At 41.6% G+C, this 20,725-nt stretch overlaps 1 protein-coding gene across 1 annotated transcript in view; it reads left to right on the top strand.

Annotated features, from left to right (window-relative positions):
• The first annotated feature begins 2,250 nt into the window (after positions 1-2,250).
• Positions 2,251-20,725, top strand: part of LOC308338095 (uncharacterized protein) — a 31,075-nt gene continuing 12,600 nt past the window's right edge. Inside the window, exon 1 of the mRNA XM_080831656.1 lies at positions 2,251-2,277. The gene's annotated coding sequence lies outside the window, so the exon portion shown is untranslated. The remainder of the gene's footprint in view (positions 2,278-20,725) is intronic.

The following is a 20,725-nucleotide window of genomic DNA, read 5'->3' as shown; positions in this document are numbered from 1 at the left end:
AAAGATTTTATTAATTTGAGAGAGAGAGAGAGAGACAGAGAGAACACAAGCAGGGGAAGAGGCAGAGGGAGAAATAGACTCCCCCTGAGCCAGGAGCCAAAAGCGGGGCTCAATCCCAGGACCTGGAGACCATGACCTGAGCTGAAGGCGAATGCCAACCATCTGAGCCACCCAGGCACCCTATTATTATTACTTTTGAAGATTTTATTTATTTTGAAGATTTATTATTTTTGAAGATTTTATTTTATTCTATTCACTGTATGACAGTGAATAAAATCTTCATATATGTGAGCATGTGCATGAGTGGGGGGAGGTGCAGAGGGAGAGGGACAAAGAGATTCTCTGCTGAGCAGGGAGCCTGGTGTGGGGCTTGATCCCAGGACCCTGGGATCATGACCTGAGCCGAAGGCAGGTGCTTGACTGACTGAATCACCCAGGCGTCCAATCCCTTCTTCTTTTTCTTTTTTTTTTTAAATGAACTTTGTGCTAATTAAGTCAGTTTTTTGTGCCATGGTTTTGTAAGGATCTGAACAATGGCCTTACTGCCTTCTGTTAAATCTCAGCTCTTTTCTAGAAATCACAGGATTTTCTGCCTGTGGTGCTGCGCTTGCAGTAGGTACCATGTGACTACTTAAGGATTCCATATAATAGGAACTCTTCATGTTATAATAATAAAAAACTTGTTGGACTTTTGAAAGCAATTAGGAAATAGTACTTGCTCTAGTGTTTTAGTTTGGCTCTATGATTACACTAAAATACTTTTTGGAATCTATAATCTTTCAAAAATTTGAAGACCTGCAGATTCAACACAGTATCTTAGCTGTTTTTACACATGTTTTGGCATCAGGTTTTAATGATTAGAGACACAGAAGCAGGGGGAGAAAGAGAATTAATGAATATAAATCCATCATTTTAGGGGAAATTAGGGTATGATGAGCAGGAAAATTGGAGATGAGAGGATTGAGATGGTTTTTAAATATTTATTTATTTTGAGAGTGTGTGAGCATGTATGGGGGGCAGAGACAGAAGGGGAGAGAGAGTCCCAAGCAGACTCCCCTGACCCTTTGGCTGAGCATAGAGCCTGACTCAGGCCTGCTCCATGACCCTGAGACCGTGACCCTAGTGGAAGTCAAGAGCTGGATACCCAACAGACTGAGCTACGGGGACAACCCATTAGATGATTTTTAAAGTAATGGCAGCAGGGAGGGGTGATGAATACCTTGGATTTAGTAGAATTTAGGGAGAAGAACTGAAATTCATATGGAGCTATTAAAACATTCTTAAGTAGTTGATGGTTCATTGGGGGTATGCACAACAGTATAAAAATTAATTGTGACTGTCCTTTTGGTTGTAAAGCTATTTTGGCAGCCTGTAATTAAGAATGGAGATTGGAGTCAGAGAATGGCTCAAATGCACCATCGACATGGAAGCAGGTAGACTCTCATAATTACAGAGACCTAGAGAGAGAGAGCCTTTGAGGACAACCCCAGTTAGGTATTGAGGAGAAGGAGGGGTCAGGGGGTGTTGTGCAATATTCTTGTAATTGGATCACACTTTCTTTAGCTGGTAATTTATGTGGGAGGACAAAGAAAAGGCTAGCAGCCACGAGAGAGAGGGAGGTGAGTGAGCATTGGAGCAGAGGGCATCTGCTACTTGTAAAAGACATAAAACTTGGTACTTTCCTTCTGTAGATTGAACAATAATTATGAAGTATTGAGGCAGTGGTATCTAAATGGTTTAGACTGGTCCAAGAGCGTCTTTCTTATTACCAGTAATAATGACAGACTCAAAAATTGTAGAAAAGTACATGAGTTTTAAGATTCCGACTAATGATTTTATAATAAAGATTTTTGTTGGATATTATCAATTAAAAATTTTCATTCATTAGCAATTATAATTTTACTTATATTGTATGACAGTAAACTTGATAGTGGTCCTAAGGTTTTACTAAGTTTTATTTTCTTGCGCAATAAATATTTGGAAAATCTCAGTTTACATATGTTAGTTTTGTTAATCAGGATTTTGGTTAATCACAACACTCTTCTCTACCTACATTCTGTCATATGTAATTTAATAGGATTTAAATTTGGATCCATGCTGAAATAAATACAGTGCTTTTTGAAAATCAGTTCTTTTCAGTAATTCTTTAAGTTTCTATTTTTGTTTATATTTTCTAATAAATTAATGAAACATTTTGTTGAAGAATAAAAAAACTAATACCGTAACCATTTTTACAGATGAACAAGAAGATGAGGATGCCATAGTCAACAGGATTTCGTATGTATTTTAAAATTCATTTTTTCTGTTTCTAATTTCGATGTCATAAATTCTTCAAATTTAATTTGTACCTTTGGGCATAAATGTGGGAAACAGTCACCTTTCTTATTGATATTAACCCTATCTTTAGAAACATATAAATATACAGTTGACTCTTAAACACCGTGAGAGTTAGGGACGCTGGCCCTGTGCAGTTGGAAATTGTGTATAATATTTAACTTCCCCAGAACTTAACTACTAATAGCCTACTATTGACTGGAAGTCTTACTGATAACATAAACAGTTGATTAACACATATTTTATATGTTATGTGTATTATATACTGCATTCCTACAATACAGTAGCTAGAGAAAAGAAAATCTTACTAAAATCATAAGGGAGAGAAAATACATTTACAGTACTGTAATTTTTTTAAAAAAAGATTTTATTTATTTATTTGACAGAGAGAAACACAGCAGAAGAGGGAGCACAAACAGGGGGAGTGGGAAAGAGAGAAGCAGGCTTCCTCTTCTGCCAAACAGGGAGCCCAATGTGGGGTTTGATCCTAGGACCCTATAATACTGTATTATATTTAGGGGTGCCTGGGTGGCTCAGTTGGTTAAGCGTCTGCTCTTGGCTCAGGTCATGATCCCTTGGTCCTGGGATGGAGTCCCACATCGGACTCCCTGCTCAGCTGGCAACCTGCTTTTCCCTCTGTTGCTCCCCCTGCTTGTTCATGCTCTCTTTCTTTCTGTCAAATAAGTAAAAATCTTTAATTAAAAAAAAAGTAGCTAGAGAAAAGAAGATCATAAGGGAGAGAAAGTCCTTTTACAGTACTACATATATTTTTTAAAAGATTTTACTTATTTGATAGAGATATAGTGAAAGAGGGAATACAAGCAGGGGGAGTGAGGGAGGGAGAAGCAGGCTTCCTGCCAAGCTGGGAGCCTGATGTGGGGCTCAAGCTGGGAGCCTGATGTGGGTCTTGATCCTAGGACCCTGGGATCATGACCTTAAGCCGAAGGCAGACACTTCATGACGGAGCCACCCAGGTGCCTCTATAATACTCTATTATATTTAATTTAAAAAATTCACTTATAAGCGGACCTGTGCATTTCTAAGCCATATTGTTCAAGGATCAACTGTACATGGAAAAATGAGGATTGATTGTCTCCTGTTAAAATTTGCTTCTTTGAGGAGCTGAAAATTTTACCTTCAGAGGTTTTAGCCAGGAAGTGGGCTTCTGGTGGGAAAGTTGCTGGGCCATAAGAAAGAAAACTCTGGGTTGTTTAATGGTCTCCTGAGAAGACTGTGACAGTCTTGGAATAAGGAACAGACATCTGTTGTAGCAGCTGAGCATCTACCTGCTGTGAGCAGGTGGACGGTCTGATGATTCTTTAGGTTCCCTATAGCTCTTTTTCTGCTTATTTATGCTGATATATGATTGTTCTGCCCTTTAAATTTTTTGAGGTGTCAAACTGGATGGGAAGCAATAAGTTTCTTTTTATCAGATTTTGCTTGACTAAAATTTGAAATCACACAGATACAACTACATTGGAGAGATTCTTATGCCAGGATTCTTTTTTATCGATACTTTGAAAATTATTTGGCATAGTCGTGAATTTATAGAAAAGTTAGAAATACAACAAAAAAAGAGCCTTTCTGCCCCAGAACTGTTTGAGAATTTGCCAACCTGGTTCTCCATTTCCTCAGGATACTTTTGTATATAATGCCTACAAACAGTGTGTCCTCCTGTGTATCTACCATACAACCATCAAAATAATGAAATTGAGGCTGTACCACTCATGCCCCATTCAGATTTACCAGTTGTCCCAGTCATGTCCTTTGTTGCGAAAGGACCCCGTTAAGAATCACAGGCTGCGGGATGCCTGGGTGGCTCAGTTGGGTAAGCGGCTGCCTTTGGCTCAGGTCACGACCCAGGGTCTTGGGATCGAGTCCCACATCGGGCTCCTTGCTCGGCAGGGAGCCTGCGTCTCCCTCTGCCTCTGCCTGCCTCTCTGTCTGCCTGTGCTCGCTCTCTCTGACAAATGAATAAATCAAATCTTAAAAAAAAAAAAAAAAGAATCACACGCTGCTTGTAGTTGTCGGGTCCCTTTCGTTGCCTTCAGACTGAAACCCTTCTTCAGTGTTTTCTTGACTTCCCTGTCCTTGATGCTTCTGAAGACTGCAGGCCGGTTGTTCGGATTTGTGTCTTCATGCTTGGTATCAGATTATTCATTTTGTGCCTGGGGTGGGGCGGAGGTGAGGAAAGGGAGAAAGGCTGCCTGCACTTAACGCACACATACACAAATACTCTCACGTACTCTTACTCAGCCGTAAAAAGGAATAAGGTACTACAACGTGCAGGAACCTCAGAAACATCATGCTAAGTGGAAGAAGCCAGACCCGAAAGGTCGTTGAGTGTGTGATTCCATTTATGAGAAATAAACTAGTAAAGGTAAATCCATCCATGTCATATTGATGGTTACCAGGGACCAAGGGGAGGGCAGAATGGGGAACAACTCCTTAGTGAATACAAGGTTTTATTTTGGGGTGATGAAATGTTCTGGAACTAGAAAGTGGTGGTGTTTGCACAACACTGTGACTACACTAAATACCACTAGATTGTTCACTTTGAAATGGTTAATTTTATGTTATGTGAATTTCACTTAAATAAAAAAAATACTTTCAACTGAGAAGTGACTTGAATAGGGCTGATTTGATTCATAACTGAACAGTGAATTTAAATGGACCTTGCTTTACTAGGTTTGGTCATTTAAATTATTTTAAATGCCCTGGGGAAAACATCTGTAACTTTATATTGTGAATTCTTCTTGCTTTGTGGATTTAAAACTTAGGCCTATTACTTTATTTAAATTTATAGGATTAGGGGTTATAGTTTTATTTCAGACCATGACATTTATGAAAATTCTTCAGTGATTTATCATTTTTCTCTGTCTAAATTCCTGGTCTAGATAATTCACTTACCTCAAAAAGCTTCAGCAAATCACACACTGAATAAAGGGCAGATATAATTCCTTCCCAGTGAAATCCTCTAGGGATGAAGTAAGTACCTGTGAGATGTGTGCCACTCTCCTCTCTGTTTAGTCTGCGCTCCACTCTTGGTGGTACATTTCCATACATGCATTTGTGGATCAGTCACTTACGAACAGACCAGAACACAGCACTTAGGCTTTACCCTGCAATGCATTCTATGAAATGGTGGCTGTGCCTCGTTTCCTTCTGAGGAGGCTCAGGAGCCCTGACCTCCCCTTCTGCTTTCACCAGTTCTGCTGCCATCGCTGTTGCGGTGGGTCTGAGGGCTTTGGGTTCTCCTGGCGGGTGGTTCCTGCATCCCGTGAGTGGAGGCAGGCAGCTGGGGGAGCACTGACATTAAGGATGGGAGAGGGAGGAGGGGTGAGGGCACCTAGGAGAATCAGGACTAGTCTGTTCCCTTCCACCGCCTCCCAGTGACCCTTCCGGCTTTCACTGCTTTTTTCCCCCCTTGTGTGATAGAATGAGTGAGAATGGAAGAGGAAGGCAGATCTGGATTCAAACTCTGAACTCAAGATTAAGTTCAGGTCCGAAGAGATTGAGAAACAAACATTTGTTTTCTCTTTGTGTGAAGGAGAGCTGCCACTTACTCTGTCATGCTGTTGTGTGGATTAAGTTGCATCTGCAGAGTAATCCGGACTTGGTGCTGGGGCATTGTACGTGGGACTTCGGGGTTGCCTCTCTTCTCTCCACCATCTTTCCTTCCCTTGCCCCCTCCACCGAAGAGGAGGAAGCGGAGGAGAGTCCTGCTAACCGGGAGAAGAAAGGGAAAGGGCTTGACAGGTTCTTAAGTGCAGTGGTTGGCAGCACTCCGGGGTCTCCACAGCTGGCTCAGCACCCATGGCAAAATGGAAGGCCTGTTCCTCGGCCTCCTCACCTCCCGTTAGCCCTGCGCTTGCTTTCTCCTTTGCTCCTCTGTTCTGCTCTTCGCCTGTACCTGCTTGTGCCTCCAGATGAACTTTGCAACCAAAAACTACATTTTCTGCGAGCTACTGTTGGCTAGTTAGTTGATTTGAGAGTGAAATCGGAATGCCTAACTGGTGAGACTTTTACGAGCCTTTGCAGGTGAGAGGAGGGTTTCCATTGCAGGAGGTGGTCCTAGCATGACGTATCAGAGCCCCGGGGGGGTGACCTGGTGTGGGCTCTCAGGGTCTGAGAGGAGGGAGGGAATTTTCCCTGCAGAGGGAAATCCCGGCGTGGAGTGTGAGCTTGGGGGTGATGAGGGGCACCCGCACGTGTTTAGGGGTGCTCTGTCACAGGGTGTCAGAGGTTGGGGAGGGCACCCATACAGGATGACAGAGCCCAAGTAGGCTGGTGTCCCTGGAGGGATGGCCTGGCATGGGTATCAGAAGTCAGTGGGGAGGGAGGGAGGGCAGTCCAGAATGGGGAGTCACCTAAGCAGGAGGGTGGCTCTGGATAGGGTAGGAGTGTCAGATCATTTCCAGGGGATTGGTCCATTGAAGGTGATGGGGGCCATTTGCAGTTACAGGAAGGGGAGAAAAATGAAGATGAACAGGGTTGTTGCATTGCGGTTGGACTTGCCAGTGGACGATCAGTGCGGCCTCATGGTTTTTGACACAAAGTTATCGCAGCAGATCTCGATGTAAAGGCGGGTGTAGGTAACTGTGTATATGTACCTGTATGCATAATGCGCACTTACAGTCCTTGCCCTGTCCGTTGGGAGCGTGACACCCCAGCGGCAGGGAGTATATTCAGCACCAGATCGGTATTTCTAAATACAATTTCCAACTAATAGGGACCCAGGCTCCTTGGGGGAGAAGCTGACTGCAGGGTAGGGGAGGGGAAGTTCCAGGCTCATTCTGTGCGTGTGGTACTGCCGGAGTGCAAGGAAGTGCCCCAAGAATGATGGGTACATGTCAAAAAGACCCAGAAGCCTCCGAGGGCTTTCCCACCAATCAGGGACAATCTCAGTGTCCGGGGAATGATTGTAGTGGACCCTACACAGAATAAAATAGAACAATCTTGAGTCCAAACTGATAGGAATCCGTAGATGAATAATCTTTCTTGGCAAGGAACAGGCTATTTTCCCTAGTTTCAAACTTAGCTTCCCACAAAATACTTATTATTTAAAGGGGAAAAGAGTGATGTTAGAGTCAGAGAGCCCTGGCAGACACCATCCTGACCAGTGGTCATCGGAACGTGACCAGCAATGGGGCAGACAAGGTCTAGGCCACCTGGTAGCCTGCAGAGAGAAGTGTGAAGCATTGCTTCTGTGATGCTCCTGCCTTGTGGACGTGACAGACGAAGCTGGGCCAAAGCTGAGTTCCTGTTTCCCCGTCAGCCTGCCCCAGCTGCGGCCTTCTCCACCACAGGCAGTGCCCGCTCTGCCGTTCCAGTTCTCAGGCTAAAACTCAGATCGGCCTTGAGTCCTCTCTGCCCCCGCCCTCAGGCAGTCCTGTGGGTTCTGTCCTCAGAATCTGCTCCGTTTCAGAAGGTGACGTTTGTGAAACGGTGCTTTAATCCGAGGGGCACTTCAGTAGGTCTGTAAGCCATGGCCACTACTGCCCTATTTCGACTTGACTCAGGGCCTTACCTTAGGGACCCCTTGCCAGCGTTGACCTGCACTGCTCCGGCCTTCTGTGAGTAGCTGTCACCCTAGGTGCCCACAGGCAGTGCAAGAGGGTGACAGCATCTTGTCCGAACATCCTGAGCCCAGTCATGGTACCTGGAATACATACAGTAGGTTCTGGAAGTGTTTTGTTGAGAGTTGGCGTCGTCGTTATGGTGACCATACATTCAGGCTTTTCTGGATCGTTGATTTCAAATACTTTACCTATTTGTCCTCATAAGCTTAGTTTTTTGTCAGATTACAGGACCCAGTTTTTGATTTGGAAACTATGGTTGGTCTTCTTGCTGGTTGTGTGGTGAGTGTCATGTGAGCTGAGAAGAGAGGGATTGACTACTGAGAGGAATGTGGAGAGTGGTGGTTCGCAGGGCAAATGACATAAAGGGGACCCTAGGGACAGAGCTGACTGTGCCCTGGAGCACAGAGCGATGAAACGCATTGAGGTTTGGTGTACAAGAAGACTGGGTACGTGGCACTGTATGTGGGAGTCTGTCGTGGCGAGAGGAGCCTTGCACACATACTGGAACAGCTGTGCAGGACCTGGAATGGTGAGCTTGTGGGTTTGATCCTGTTTTTAGCATTGGAAGGCAGAAATGGTAGTGGTTGGGGTAAGTTCCTCACTTGACTTGCAAGGACAAAACCAGAGAAGCGTGCTTCAGGCCACTGGCTGGTAGTTGCCAGAGTTGGCGGTGGACCGGGGTAGACATTGTTCCTAGTGCTTTTCCCAGGAAACGTGCCCACTCAGCTTCTAAGCCTTCTTCTGTGTCTGATTTGAGTTGTATTTTTGGTATGTATGATATGGTCTACATTTGAACTTTATCAATGATTTACTGAACAGAGAGGTTTCATGGTTGTTTTGGCTTTTAAGTAGGAAAACACTTCTTTTGGTTGCCACAAGATGGCATTGGTCTCAAAGTTACTCTAGTGGATGTTTATTTCCAGTGTTTAGTATGCATTTTTTCCTTATGTCTTCTTACATTTATTTTCACGTTGTTCCTATATTGACTTTAATGGAATGGATATTAAATTAAGGTTCCATCTATAATGTTGGTGAGGTTTTCTTTTCCTTTCCCTTTTAGTCTTAAAAAATTTTTTTTAAAAAAATCTTTAAAAAATTAGATAAAAAATTTTTGAACATTGCAGACATGTATAAGTGAGAGTGTGAAAGCCCACTCTCCTGTGGCATTGTTATATATTATGCTAGGTTTTTTTTTTTTTTTTGGTACCTCTGTTTTCCTGTGTATATAAATGCATTTTTTGGGTGTGTGTGTGTGTGTGTGTAAGCATGTATTCTATTTATTGTCCATGCTTTCTCAGTTTTTGTTTTTTTACTTAATTTATTTTTGACATCTTTCTGTATTAGTATTTATTAGCAGTATCTTATTTTTAAAAATGACAAGGCAGTGTTTTAAATAGTTTAATAGTAGAATATTTAATAGTTAGATACTGTTAGCTAGTCTAATTTATTTTACCTTTACCTCTTTTAAGAGGTAGCTGACCAATGGCTTTGCTGAGTTTTTTTCCTTGAAATAACCATTTTGAATTGTTTTTTCATATTGTTTTCACAAGTATTTTTTTTCACCTGAATCAGTTTTTGCATTGCTGTTAGGATGTATTTGCCAGTTGTTAATGAAATGCAATTGTGGAATAAATATTTAAATTTAAAAGAGGAGAGAAACTATGGCTTATTCTTTGTAAAGTGTGCAAAGTACTTTGTCTTCTGTATGTGATTCTTCTAGGGCCTGCTCGTTCGAGTTACTGACCTTTTTCACAGAGTGAGGAGTTTTGGAGTATACCTAATTGAACTTGTAGTATCATACAGATAACATTTGTCTCCCAACTATACGTATTTAATGAAAATCTTATGTAACTCTTTTGGATTAAAAGATTTAAGAGTTTTTGTCCTTTTTGAATTCCTACTGTATTCCTTGCTTTTTCCAGTTGCTGGTGACAATGATCTCTTCCAGGTTGTTCTTGAGCACGTTCACCCTGGCAGTTTCAGCTGGGGCTGTTCTGCTTTTACCCTTTTCAATAATCAGCAATGAAATCCTGCTTTCTTTTCCTCAAAACTACTACATTCAGTGGCTAAATGGCTCCCTGATTCATGGTCAGTATATATTGCTTAATAATGAATGTTTTCATGTTTTTCTGCACTGTATTTTTAGATTTGCCTTTTCTTAATTTCCTTCATAATTTGCATCTTCCTCCATGAGTCCTTCATAAAATCAGAAAACCAGATTTTACTTACTATTCCTGTTCTTAGTTGTGACAGTCTTTTCTGTTTTACTTAATCAAGAACCAGTCTTTATACTTAATAATGATTTTGATAAGTAAGTTCTCATGTAAATATGTATCAAGAGAATTTTGGTTTATCTGGATATGTCAAAAGAACTCAACCTCCATTTAAGACCTAAAAACACTAGCCGTAGTTTTCTACTTCATTTATTTTCTCTTAGTTACTTTTTTCATTTAAGAATGTGTAATTGAAGGGGGAAAAAACTCTTTTGTTAAGTATGAACTTTAAAATTAATGTGGTTAAAAAAGTGACTTACTTGCTGTGGGCAACATGGTATATTGCTTGGAGGCCAAGTAGACCTGCATTCCAATCTTGACTCTACCATTTTCTAGAAATTTTTGATGAAGTAGGACATTTTAATTTTAATTTATAAAATATAAGATCTAATACATAGATCTTTTTTATATGTTTCATTTCCTCCCCCCTTTTATTCTTATTGAATTATGATTTCTTTATATGCGAAACATCAGCTTTTTATTAGATTTTTGTAAATATGTCCTGGTTATTTTTCTTTTTAACTTTATTTGCTTTCTTGATTGACAAAATTATTAACATTTGTATTTTGCCCAGTGTGCAGTCTTTTTTCTTCCTTTGGTTTTTCTAATTGTTCTGTGTTTAGAGGATCCTTTCCCTTCCTGAGATGTGACAAATAATCCCTTCCCCTCTCTCATTTTCTAAAGATGACTTTGTGCATAACTCTTTATCTGGAATTTATATACATGGCTACCTTTTCTCTCACTCCTTTGTGTTTAAAGAAATGCTATGTTTGCTGTAGAATATTTGGAAAACAATATACAGTGAAGAAAATTAATGTTACCCAGAACCCTACAACTCACAGAGCTATTGGGAATACTGTGGCCTGTAGCCTTCAGTAAGGTGTATTCCTGTGGATACATAACCAGATGGAAACCTTCATGGACTCACTGATAATTTGTATTTTCCTAAATCAGCATATAAGGGGGAGGTTTCCATGCCATTAACTACTTTTCTGTGCAATTTACAGTAGTGCCTGAAGCTGTTATAAGCATGGATTGTTCCCATTTTTTTTTTAACTAAAAAAGCTACATCTTTACAAATAAATATTTGTCCTTAGGATAAATTTCTGCAGTTTACTTTCCAGGTAAGCACACTTCAAAAGTTTTGAGAAGATATTTCCTGATTCCAAAAAGCTGTGTGAATTCCACTAGTGGTTTCACTTTCAGGGGTGGGATGGGGGAGGGGCTCGTCTTCCCAGAATGCATCTTCATCAACTGTGGGCGGTACTTAAAACGTGCCAATTCAAGGGGTGCCTGGGTGGCACAGTCAGTTAAGTGTCCGGGTCTTGGTTTCTGCTCAGGTCATGGTTTCAGGGTCATGAGCTTGAGCATCGGGTTCCATGCTCGGTGCGATCTACTTGGATTCTCTCTCTCTGCCCCACCCCCAAACAAATCTTTAAAACAATCATTCCAATTCAAAAACGTGAAACATTTCTCCTTGTAAATGTACATTTCTTTAATTACTAGTATGGTAGACATTTACAACATTTACAAAACATACTCGGAGGTCATTCATAGTTTTTTTTTTTTTTTTAAAGGTTTTATTCACTTATTTGACAGAGAGACACACAGCGAGAGGGGGAACAGAAACAGGGGGAAGTGGAGAGGGAGAAGCAGGCTCCCCGCTGAGCAGGGAGCCCGAAGCGGGGCTTGATCCCGGGAACCTGGAATCATGACCTGAGCCGAAGGCAAACACTTAATGTCTGAGCCGCCATAGTTACTTTTTTAGTAAACTGCCTGCCTGTGTTTCCTTTGCCCATTTTTACAGTGTTTTTTCCCCCTTTTTCTTTTTTTAAATTACATTTTTAATTCTTGTTTGTTAACATACAGTATGATATTAGTTTCAGGTGTACGATATAGTGATTCAGCACTCCGTACACCACCCCGTGCTCATCACGATAAGTGTACTTCTTCATCCCCATCACCTATCTCACTCATCCCCCAACCACTCCTTCCCTTCTGGTAACCACCAGTTTGTTCTCTATAGTTAAGAGTCTGTTTCCTGTGTTTCCTGGTTTGCCCCTCAACTCTTGTTCGCTTGTGCATGTTTTGTTTCTTAAATTCCACATATGAATGAAATCATAGGATCTTTGTCTTTCTCTGAGTGACTTATTTCTCCTAGCATTATATTCTCACTCCATCCATGTTGTTGCAGATGGCAAGATTTCATTCCTTTTTACACCTGCTTTTTTTTTTTAAGTAATCAGTTGTTTATCAGGTTAATTGCAGACACTTTCCTCCCGTATGGCCTTTAATACTGCTTAAACTGTTTATTGACATGAAAAATTTTAACATTTTAGTTTAATCATATATTTGAATTTGGCTTTTGTGGTTTCCATTGTGCTTGAAAGTAGAAACAAATGGAGTCATGATGCTCTGAAGACCAAGTGAATTCAGCAACATTAGAACTAATTATTAAATGAATAATTTAATAATGACTTAATTTTTTGCTTAGCAATTGAAAAAAACTCAAATAAGCAAACTGAAATTGATAGAAAAAATAAATCTTCTACTGAAAAGTCCGCTGTTACTATGAAAGGCAGGAAACAACCTGGAAAGTAAATTCTATGAATGTTTTGGTGAGTTATTTTTAGATGACTTGTTATTTGTTATTAAAAATATGTGAATAATATATAATTTAGAAAACGTTTTTTACATGTGTTGTCTAAAATGTTTGAGGAGGACTGTTTGGCATGGTTCTGCTTGGCCCTACCTTTCTGTAAAGCTGTAGGTACTATGGCACAGATGTTTTGCAGGGTTGGGCTCCAGGTGTTTTTACCAGCAGTGCAGGTGATTTCAAGCTGGGCTAACCGGTATGACAGGTCAACTGGCCTTTGTTTCCAGTTTCGCTGAGTAGAAATTGCGTGCTATACTTGATGACCTTCACATACTCTAAATCAAGGTCGTTTCTTTTATTCTATTTATGGACTGGAAGTAAGAGCTACTAACACATGACATGCCATATATTTGGAGGCCTTAACTCTGGAAGTAAATATATTTGTTTTATTGGTAGTCTTTCTCATGATGATGTAAAGTGTGCATGTAAGCTCGAATATTTTGTTTATAAATTAGGGCTTAGAGCAATGATTCCCACATAGTTGATTGCCTAATAAATGTGTTGAATGAGAATGTAATAAGCAATAATTTTGAACTCCAGTAAACCACATCCTCTGAAAGTCGGGGAACTAGAGGAAGAACCTTCTAGATGATGTCACTGCTTCTAAATGTACTCTTGGGAATAGGTTTCAGGAGGCCTGGGGTGCAAGCCTCGGAAATTTTCCTTGAGGGTTTTATGACCCCTGGCTTTGTTTCTGTTAAATCTTTGGTATGTCTGTATCCTTTGCTGCATGTAGTGAATTTCATGAATCTTTAAATTCATCTTTCTCTTCTAAATTCATAGCTTTCTTTAACCTTGTCAATGACATTCGAGGGAGTGATTATTAGTCCCTAAGATTGTCTTGGGTTGAAGATTTTTCAGCCTTAGACATGCTTGCTTCTTGGCTTTTAAAAAATCATTAATGGGCTCAAATTATGGTGATACTAAGACATGCCCTGAGTCATGTCCTGTTTTCTAGACACACTCTTCCTCACCTCCATTGTGGAGGAGCAGTCCAGGTTCCACTTGGTGGTCAGGACTCCCTTCCTTGCTGGTTGAGAGGCTGGAGGACCACAGAGTGCTGGGCAGCAGTCTGAGCTTCCAGGTCCGTGGAATCACTGTTGTGTCTCCTGGTGGATGTGTTCCTCCCTTTGGAGCTAGAACCTCTAGCCTAGCAGCACTAGTTTCTAAGGTTATAGGAATAGGAGGCAGAAGGTTTGCTAGGGGTCAGTAGGGATACTAGTCAGTGCTACCACTTGCATTTCTGCCCCTTGATTCCTGGGCCTGTGAACCCTGGCTATGGGAGAAATGCCACCATGTATTGAACACAGATTCAGGGTAAATACAACTTCTTGAGTACCTTTCTTCAGCCCTGCGAGGTATTACCTCCTAGCTAGTACCATAACTGAGTCTTCAAAAGGGCATTCTGTTGAACCAGCTGCTTCAGGACGGCGGGAAACATGCATGGCCAGTGAATTCCAAGGGCATGGGCCCATTGTTGTTCTGCTGTGAGGTATTTCCTAGATCAGAAGCACTCCTGTGATGATGGTGGACAAGGCATTCTGAAAGTCCGCAGATAGTAGTTTTGGCAGCAGCTCACCTTGCGTTCAAGGTGAATCTGTACCCAGAGTAAGTGGCTGTTCCAGTGAGGACAAAATGTTGCCCTCTGCATGATGGGAGTGGCCCATTTCACTGAACCCACCACCAGGTAGCTGGCTAATCTCCCCTGGGAGTGGTGCCATAGTGAGGTCTCAGTGTTGGTTTTTGCTGCGGGCAATTAGGCACGCAGTGGTAACCATAGCCAGATGAGTCCGATGAGTAGAGGTGCACATAGCTGAGCCCATGCCTAATCTCCACCCTGCCATCATGACCACTTTGTTTATGAGCTCATTGGAACAGGACAGGGGTGCTGGGGAAAGAGGCTGACTGGTGTCCTGTCCACTTGATTATTAAACTCCTCCTTTGCCAGTGTCCTCTTTTGACGAGCAGTCACATGGGACATGTATATCTTCACATTTTTTTCCCCATTCAGAGAGTTCTGTCTGTATACCTCTGCCCCAAATTCCCTTGCTACCAGTTTTCTAGTCATTTCTTCCTGACCATGTGGCACATCACTGGACACAACGCATGAATTTATAATCCCATGTCTGGCCATTTCTCCTCCCAAGCAAAGTGAACGGCCAGGAGCCTCGGGAGGATTTCCCTTCACTGCTGTCCTTCCGGGATGTTTCAGGGGGGCCCTAGTGCTGCGGCGTCCACTCTGGGTGCTGTTGTGCAGAACCATCTGTAAACCAGGCTGGAGTCTTCCCTCTGTCAGCTGACTGTAAGGAACTCCCTATGAGGCCCCAGGTGCAAGTTGGGGGAGAGAAGTAGTAGAGTAGGAGTGGGGACCATGGGCATTTGGGCCACTTGTTCATGTGACTTACTCGTACCTTCAGGGCCTGCTTGGGCTTGATCACGTCCGTACCACTTCTGTTGGATGGTGGAGTGCTGCTGCACATCCGGTGTTATGACTCGGTGGGTCAGATGACAAATACCCTGTTCACGATGGGCAGCTCCAGTCACGTGGTAACTTGGTGGCTCATGATGAAGTGTTCAGTCTCTTTGAAGGCCCAGTAACAGGCCAAGATCTGTTTCTTAAAAGAGACTGGTTATCTGTTATCTTCCTGTATGTCCCAGAGGGGCAGGGGCTGTAGTGCTGTAGGGCTTTGCTCTAAAGTCCTAAGGGCCTGTGCCGTGATCTGTCTCTAGTGCCTGCCAAAGGCTCCAACCAGCATCCCTGTCTGCCATGGACACTTAAGGCACCAGTGGATTTGTGGACCCGGTGGCCTGAGGAGGGGAGCAGCTTGCACAGCAGCCTATACTTGTCGCAGAACCTTCTTTTGTTCTGGACCCCACCGTACACTGGCAGCTCTGGGCGTCACTCGGTAAATGAGCTGGAGTAACACATCCAGAGGGGTCGGTGAGGAATATGTTACCTCCAAAATCCCAAGAAGCCCGTGGACAGTTGTTCCTCTCTTGGTTGTAGGAGGAGCCCGATTCAACAGCTCATCCTTCTCCTGAGAGCTCTCCATGTGCTCCACACCACTAGACCCCTAGAACTTTGACTGACGTAGAAGGCCCCTGAATTATTCTTGGATTGATTCTCCACCTCTGACATGAAAATGTCTTACCCATAAGCCTGGATACTTGCTACTTCTCACTCACTAGATCCGGTCAGCACAATGTCATCATTAGAATAGGCCCCTGTGACATTTTGGGGAAGGGAAGGGCCATCAGAATTCCTGCACATTAAATCGTGACACAGGTCTGAAGGGTGGGAGGGCCCTGAGGGAAAACAGTGAGGGCGCTTTGCTGGCCTTGCAGCTGCGAGTAAACTTGCGGTGGGTCTTAGGGACAGAGATGGAGACAGAGGCCAGGAGTCACACACCAGGTACCAGTGTGTTAATTTACTCAAGCATTGAAACCACATCTGGAACAGCAGCTGGAACAACAGCAACAGTGGGGGGTCACCATCGAGTGAGGCTTATGGTAATCAACTGTCATTGTCCTAAGGTCTGTTCTGGGGATGTGGGAGTCACCACTTTTGTGTCTTTCTAACCCTTGATGGTGGCACTAATCTCTGCATTTCTTTCGGGGATGTGGCATGACTTTTGGTTTACTATTTTCCTAGTTAGAGGCAATTCTGGAGGCTTCCACTTGGTGTTTCCCACTGTAGGAGCCCTTACTACACAGGTCAGGGCACCAGAGTGGGAATTCTGTCAGTAGGAATTCTGTCAGGAATTCTATTCCTTGTGCATTCCGGCACTGGGCATGTGACCATAGACCGGGTTTGCAGACCCACTGGGACATCTGTGAGACCTGAGCTAATATTCCATTGACCGGCTGACCTCCATAAGCCCTTCCTCTGACTGGTGGGCCACAGTGGTGTTTTGGGTCTCCTAGATTTAGTGTCAGGTCACAGCCAGTGTTTAGTAGTCTCTGGAAAGTCTGAGGGTTTCCTTTACCCCAGTGCAGTTATATCATCCACATTCGTCAGTCATTTAACATTTTGTAAAACTTAGCAGATTTTCTTGAGTTGTTATTTGTCTTCTTGGTTAAGCCTTTTGTGAATTTATGCCAAATTCTTTGAGGTCTCAGAATATGTCTGAAATTATCTTTATCATTGCTCCAGTACTTTCACACTGAAATTGTCCAGTAAAGATTCATCGTTCAGTGAATAAAAGTTATTTATTGTGTCATTAGCAATACCTTGGTTAAAAGAAGAACTTAATTTGAAAAGAAATAGAATGACTTACCTATAAAATTGTCAGTATGGATGGTTTTGATCGCTTGTGCCTTAGTGTAAATCACATGGATTAGGCCAATATGAGTGTTGATAATGCTTTAGTGTGTTTAAAAATATGTAGTTTGAATTAAATACAGTGTCTGGATTTTGGGCACATGAATTTAAGAGGTTACATGTTAACCAAATTACGGTAGATGGCCACTTCACTTCTGTGGGCCAGAATTGAGTAATGTAAATAAATAAAATATTACTCTTAGTTCTAAATCTGTATCATGTAACAAGATGTATCTCTGTCTACAGTGAGAAAATTATTAAAACAGCTTGAAAAATGTGATGTACAAAAGTGATATCAGAGCTGGAATGAGGCAAAATGGTAATCCTGTGATTATGGGCAGTTTTAGCCCAGTGTCTGTCAGCCAGACGCAGTTGAGCTGTGTCCCATTGCTCCTTAGTGTGGGTATGACATGGCCAGCAACTATAGTTATTCTAGGATGGTACAAAGAGAGCAGAGATGACAAATTCAAACGGTAACTAAAATTTGTATTGTCACTTTTATTGTTAAAATTGGAAAAGGGTGAAAAATGGACAGAAAAAAAAGAAAGCATCAATTTGTATTCACTTTCTTTGTATCTTGTTAAAAACTTAGAAAAATACGAAATCAGTGAGTTCCACAGGTTGAAAAACTGATACACAGGGGATTTTCTTCTCTGGGTGATAGACATGTCTTGGAATGAGATGGTGACTTGTGAATGCACTAAATGCATTGAATTATTCCCTTTCAGTGGTAATTTCATGTTATGTGAGATTAAAGTTAAAAACTAAACAGGAATAAATCTTTGGAGGGTAGGAGAATAATGGTGTTCAGTTGTACCCTTAAATGGTCAGGAAATCGTTCTTCAGTTCTTTAAGGTATCCCCCCACTGGGGGTCAATTTTTGCTAAGCTGTCAATACTTACTTATGAAACAGACAGAGACACCTATTTATAACATGATTGCCTAGTTGACATTTAGTTGTTAAGAGATAGCCACCATGATCTGTGTGGGCTTCTAAGTCCATGCAACATTTGGGTCATTTTCAAGGCTGCCTGGTTTTTGCTTTCTAACAAGCTTTCTGCTTCTTTGCGTGTATGCGCGTGGCTTAGCAACCATGGGTATGTGGGTGGCTCGAACCAGCTTCAGTTTCTACTGCCTGCCTCGGGTAAACCTGGAGTTTATGTGGAGTGCTTATCCCATCCAGATGGCTCTCTGACCTCTCAGAGCTTACAGTTAAATACCTTGCTACTCTTGTTTCCCCTAAACAGCATTGCAACCTCAGGCTAGAGAACTCTGTGTGCTTAGCATGGAGGCCACCTCTTTGACTTACTCTGCCTCAGGTCAGGCAAGTCCCTTCTCTAAGTGACAAGTTTCTGGCATGGGAAGTGAGAGCACAGCACAGACTCACACAGCTCTAACCAAACTTCAGTAATCTTCATGAATAAACCCTTCTTAGTTTGTTGTAGGTCTTCAGAGTCTTTAAAATAATATTATCCAGCTTTATAGCCTCGGGGCGGTGAGCCGAGCGGGGGCCCCGCCACTCTGCCCCGTCAGAGCGGCGCGCCGCCGCACTGAGATTTGAGAGGCTTGGGCCTCGCACATGCACTTTGGGCACCTTTAGTCGCTGGCCCTTTATGCGCAGGCGCAGCCACGCGGGTTTCAGAGGTGCGCAAGCGCATTTGTGCTTGGCGTCATGGTTACGGTTGTTAGGTGCTCCAAGATTCCAAACCATTGTGAGGTCGGTTTGGCTTATCTCTAGCACTGGTGCTGGTGTGTAGAAGCGGTGAAAAGCCCAGTGGAAGGTGAAGTGCTGGTGAAGCCTCTAGGCTTTGCAATGAAGAAGTTTTTTGGTTTCGGGACTGGGAAGGGGCGTCATCCGTGACCTTTCGCAGGGAAGTGATGAATGACTTGAGGGCCCCGCTTGTTAAGAAGGGAGAATTCAACGAGTCCCAGCGGGTGTATAACATCCGAATGAAAGATCTCAAAAAGATCCACAGAGTTGCCGTCATGAACAACATATTGAAAATGCAGCGGTTGCTACTGCTTGGGAAAGACGTGAATAAAAGAGACAAGAAAAAACGGTAATAGAGCTGTAAGGGCCTGCTTAGCCAGAGGGAGTCATTTTGTGAACTTAGATTGACCCTGCCCCTCCCAGAGGAACTTACTTGCAAAGCCCAGTTACAAGGGCGGGTCAGGCCAGGTGAAGACATCCAATCAGTGGGGTGTGCATATATCTACTAGGGTAAATTGAAATTCCGTTGGCCACTCATGTGTAACCTAGCAGTTTTCTCTGTGTGTTGCAGACCTATTGCAATCTCACTGGTCACCTGTGTATAGCCCGGCTAATCTACCTCTATAAAAGTTAGTCTGTTATTTTTAATGGACATCTTTTTATACGATAATGTTATAAAAAAAGATCTATTCCCATAATAGATCAACTTCTGGGCTACAAATTCTTTCGATAAAATCCAATATATAATTTATATCTGTGTCCACTTTGTATGTATGTTATTTACTGACTGGCTGTCGAAAGAAATTTTGAATTGGGAAGATGGTTCTGTTTGTGATTAGGAAGATATATTTCTGAAAATGTGTACTCTTCTTGTATTTATCGACATTCCATAAAGCAAATAAAATCATCATGGTTTAAAGAATTTTGGGTTACACCTGCTCTCTTTTATCATTGTGATGACATTAAGAAAATTTTTGGAATCACTATAGTGTACACCTGAAAGTAATATAACACTGCATGTTAACTGGAATTAAAATAAAAACTTAAATTTTTATAAGCAGACAAATTTACCCTTCCAGATATCAAAATGTATCTTAAATTTCCACAATTTACACGGTTACTAATAGCTGAAAGGACAGATGAATGAATGGGGCAGAGTAGAAAATGCCAAACACCCAAATATGGTGACATTTCATATTAGTAGGAAAAGGTGAATCATTCATAAGTGGTGGAGAAATATCTGTTATTTATTTTTTATAATAGTATTGAATACTAATATTGATTATTGGTAATTCTTGATTTTCATATGATCTATAAATCTAAATATCTAATAAAATGAAGAAAATAATTTCATTTTTATTTAATATAATGTATATAAAATCTATCATATATAAATATATGATATATTTATGTATAAGATATATAAAATATTATTTAATATATAAAAATATATAAAATACATAATCTATAAAAATAAAACTGGTCCTGTCTATTTGAATCCTGAGCTTCCTTTGGCTTACATTTCTTGAAAATCAGAGTGAAGAATTACTTAAAAAGAATTCTTCATTATTTTAGCCCTCTTTTCCCATAATGCTTTCAAGAACTAAAATGTATTTAAATGCCAACCATGTGACTAGAACTGCAGTAGAACTGTTGTATGTATATACCATTATTTCAGTTAATGTAAGGCACATTGATTGTGTGATGCCCCACCATTTTATATACCAATAAGAAATCTTAAAAAATTCTGCCAATTATAGTTGTAAGACATTTTGAATTATAAATTGCATCCCAATGTCAGAGATACTAAAAGGTGACAAAATGAGCCTCCTAGAATCATTGATATAT

The sequence above is a fragment of the Martes martes genome, assembly GCF_963455335.1.
Source record: "Martes martes genome assembly, contig: scaffold_306, whole genome shotgun sequence".
NCBI lineage: Eukaryota > Metazoa > Chordata > Mammalia > Carnivora > Mustelidae > Martes > Martes martes.
Note: the sequence above shows the minus strand (reverse complement) of the source record. Positions and strands in the feature narration are given on the sequence as shown.